Source organism: Meleagris gallopavo, chromosome 5 (genome assembly GCF_000146605.3).
Source record: "Meleagris gallopavo isolate NT-WF06-2002-E0010 breed Aviagen turkey brand Nicholas breeding stock chromosome 5, Turkey_5.1, whole genome shotgun sequence".
In the NCBI taxonomy this organism is placed as follows: Eukaryota; Metazoa; Chordata; class Aves; order Galliformes; family Phasianidae; genus Meleagris; species Meleagris gallopavo.
Window position 1 is genome coordinate 12544634 of NC_015015.2, and position 4570 is coordinate 12549203.

Here is a 4570-nt window from a genome sequence, read left to right on the forward strand (position 1 = left end):
AAAAAAAGAAAAAGAAAAATGAATGATTGTAGTCCTGCTCAGATCAAATCAAATTCTAACTTCCTCTAACTTCAAAAAAACAGAGAAGATTTACACATGGCCAATTAGTCTGCTCTGCAATAAAGATAAATGTGCAGAGGTCAGTGGCTTTTCCTATTAAGCCATCAGAAGTCCTGAGATGCCTGGCTTCAGAAACAGATAACGGCCTTCTGTTGCACTGCCAACATGGCAAACACTGTATAGGGAGAACACTGTCCGGAAGAGTCAGAAAACTAAATGGATAAAACATTTCCCCCAGCTCAGTTTCTTACCCATGGAAAGAAAACTGACTTGCACACTCATGAAAGAAATAATGTAATTGAGTTAGGAAATGACCCAGGTTTCCCTTAAATTATGTAATATCTGCTCCATAAGCATTTCCCACTACTTACTTTGTGTATTACCATTTCAGTACACTCTCTGATCATCGTCTACAGCTTCCAACTTAGCTTCTTAACTGCAAATTAAGCTCCAAGCACCTTAAATTCCTTTGGAAAACTTAACACCTCAGTGTAATTCCTCACTGAAAAGTTGCAGTGTACGAAAAAAAAATACCCTCTCAATCTCTCAAATAATTTTGATGCAGACTGCCCAGTGATAACAAATCAGGCTCTGCAGACTATTTGTTAAAGAGTTTTTGCAATAGATGAAAAAAGACATGAAAAGGAGGGCTGGGAAGAAAATAGAAGATTAACAGCAGGATCCATGGGGAAAGGTGACAATAAGATGGGAACAGAAAAAGAGAAAAAAAGCAGGATTTCTTTCTCCCACTAACAGATGGTCTATTAAAGATGTTAACATCTGCTACACATACTAGCTCACAGACAAATGCACAGATTTTGCAAATGCTTACAAGTGTCCTTGCTTCCCCAGAGGATTAGGTCACTGGGAATTGGAAATTCTGATTTCTTTAGTAGATGCTTACGTCCATACAAGCTCTTAGTATGCATGATCACAGACAAATACAACAACAATTCTGTATGAACTCCAAACATTGTTATGCCATTATTTAATTTTCAATATAGTAATCTAAAAAGCTTTAAGTCCAGAAGATGGTATACGAAATAATTCAGCCTTAAAATGAATAAAGGAGGTCTGAAAGTCATAACAGTAAGAAGTTGTTTTGTTAAAAGAGAAAAAGAGTGGGAAAAGTAGAGCATTTATCCAGTGCTCTACTGTCATCATGCAGTTATAGCTTCTGTTGTAGTCACATTCATTATGTGAATGATATATACTCAATTGTTTACTTAAAGGTTATAATTAAATATTGACTCTTACAACACAACTTGTAGTTCAGTACAAGAAGTGAGAATTATTATTATTATTTTTTTTTTCTCAGGCAATGGGGAACACGTGGCCTCATGCTGAGTGAGAATGGGAGATGCTAAGAATGGGCTCAGTCACTTCCTATTTGTAAAAGAGAAGTGAGGGAGCTGTAAGACATTCCTGGGGTTCCCAAGTCTGCCAAAATAAAAGACAATCAGGTCCTGCTGAAAAGAGGACAGAATCTTATGAAAGCTAAACATTGCATTCATTTCTTTCAAGCCAAAAGAAGCACAAGTTCAAGACAAAATACATAAAATACACAAAACTGTTATCTCCATCCTTCATAATACTTCAATTAAGTAATTAACATAATTCTTCAAATTAAGAGCGAGGGAGAAGAAAAAGATAGCATTAGAAAGAGCACAACAAAGAGCATTCATTCACTCCAACCCAAACTGCAAATCTTGTATTAGTTTTGTATTTTCCAAATTTACTTCCCAAGGCCTCTCACTAAATTTAAAAGAAGTTAAATTACTTTCTGATATGATTAATATAGAAAGTCAAAATTATTCCCAAATGAGAAAAAAGAATAGAAACATTTGTCCCTTACCCCTCCTTCATACCTTCCTTTTCAGAAGTAACAAATCTATGACTTCTTACAAATGGAAGAAAATTATAACTTACTATAAGTAACATCGTCTTCATTGAAGTAAAAACTCTTACATGTATGTAATTCAGCATTTCATTTTTGGCTTATGTACATGCACATTATATATATATGTACCATCGTATATATATAAAATATAAACACTAATTTCTTTTGGACATATAATGGAAACCACATGTCCACTGATTCAAGAACACCTCCATTAGAAGTTTGACAAGTGACACACACAAAAAAAACCAACAAGGAATGCAATATATCTGAACCCCAAATTAAAGAGATCACCTTTCAAGCAATGATTTCTTAGTTAACTTTTATTTCCTCCCTGCAGCTGGTTGTAAAAAAACAAAACCAAAAAAACAAAAAACAAAACAAAAAAAACCCGACCATGATTGTTTGAGTGGTTGTAGCATTTGTGAGCTGCGTACCTCCTCAGAGCCATTAAATACAATTCTCATGTGCTCCCAGTCTTCTGAAAATCACAAACTGATCACTAACCCAGCTTAGACATACAATATATTCCATACAACTTGATGTGTCTGAAACAAAAAAGTCACCAAGGAATCAGTCTGAAATCAATTACTTACTTTTGTGTTTAGAGCGAGGAGCAGAGTGCACTTCTGCAGTTACAGTTTTCAGAGGTTTGGGAGGCTCTTTAGGACCCCAGTCTTCTTCCCACTCCTTTTTAAATTTCTCTTCCTCTGCTGTTATCCTATGTGGAAATAAAATGCAGCTATGAATACAAAGTATAAAAATAACAACACAGACATCAATTCATTAGAATTGTTTACTCTGTAGCACATTTTGGTTTGTTTGTTTGTTTTCCATTAATGCATCATAAAATGCCTCTTGCACCAAACCAAAATCCTTTTAGTGATTTAAGAGTCATTTTTTGAAGAACCTAATGACTTCTTTCTAATTTGCTGGAAATATGTTCAAACACTAAATGGGCATTTACTTACATACTCCAAAATTACAGATGGAAAAAAAAGCTATTTTAATGTTATCTATTCATAGTCTTTGATATCTCAATGGCTATTAGGATAAACTGTAAACTCTGTGTAAAATACTCTGATTTTCATATTAAGTTGTATATATACAGATATATAAACGGATTCACAAATTTTAAGCCAAGAAGAATACGTAACACCACTACCACCTTAACTGAAGTTGCCAACTGTTTCTCGTTTTTTTTCTCCCCACTTTAAAATTTGAAGTATATATTAGAAAAATAGCATTTTAACTAAAATATGAAATGTAAAAGTATCTATAACATGCCTAGAGTCAAAAGTTTCAGTTGTAAATTTTTAGTTGGATCTTATTTCTATTTTGATGATTGCTTCCTAAAGACATAGTTCTAGGCTACACTAAAAAAATGATTCATTTGGCAGTGAAATATAAACATTGCTGAGACAGAAAACACATTAAAGTCAGCATTTTAGAAAAATAGTCACAATGCAGGAAAAAGTAGTTCATAAAACAAGGAAAAAAAACTAGAAAGGCACCACCATCAATAAAGTGACACATTGAAGGAAAATTCTGAAAATCACACATCACAACAGTAGTACAACAACCTAATAACTCATAGCTTCATATACAATGCCCTTAAGTGGCCTAAGATCTATTCTTGGCTCTATTCTGTCTTGAACTGGTAAATTGACAAACAGTGCCAAAATTTACCAGATCTTATATGATACTATTTGCATTTGGATTTTCTTGTGGATCCCAAATTTAGCTAAGATAAATTTAAAACATAACCACATGGCCAAAGCACTATTTAATCTGCACTGGAAGTCAGTATTTAAAATTGGAAGCACAGTCAGCAGCAAGGCACATTGAAAAGAAGTGTTTAAACTTGTAATTATATTTAATAAAAAAAAAAAATCTACGGTGTTACAATGTAACTTGAAGTATACTGAGAATTAATGATCTCTATCATTTAGGCATATCTAATTTTTTTCTTAAAATTTGTTTTCCAGCTCTTCAGTCATTCTTCTGTTTCTTCTTTGACCAATTTCATTGCAGCATTCATTTCTTTTCCATTAAAATTAAAAATGATAAGTAGAATAATCAAGTCCTGAGACACAAATTCTTTTATCTGGTGTTCTGTACATATCTATTTGACACATACTTTATAACATATTTTTAAAAAGAACATTCAACTTGAAGTTTATATTATTTATTATCAACATAACACTTGTGTTTTCCAGGTGCTGCTTCTCAGTTTCCCATTCTGCAACTCTGTGGTACTCTTATTGAGATGCATGGGATACTACACTTCACTAAACATACAATTTTATTAGAGAAGAATGTTTTCTAGTCAGATCTAATACATAATAATCCTCTTTTTTTTTTTCTCCTCCTTTTTCCAGGCAGCATATTGCCTCTGTAGGTTGTTACTTACTGCTCAATTTCTCTGCGATATCTCTCTTCTTCCTCTGCAGCCTTCTGGGAAATTTCCATTTTTCTTCTATAACAGGAATTAGGACACCATGATAAAAATAGTATTTTCTGAGTAAGAACTTGCACAAAATGTGTCAGCATATAATTATTGAAATATATGGACAGCAAATACATACACAGCGAAAAAAATGCTTTTTT

The 4570-nt window shown here is 33.2% G+C and overlaps 1 long non-coding RNA gene across 1 annotated transcript; it reads right to left on the reverse strand.

The window, feature by feature from the left end:
* Positions 1-2568: 2568 nt before the first annotated feature.
* On the reverse strand, positions 2569-4471 carry LOC116216710. The gene is made up of 2 exons (XR_004160022.1): positions 4374-4471; positions 2569-2681 (listed from the first exon to the last, which is right to left on the reverse strand). It is a non-coding gene; the product is annotated as an uncharacterized LOC116216710 (long non-coding RNA).
* Between the last annotated feature and the right edge of the window lie 99 nt (positions 4472-4570).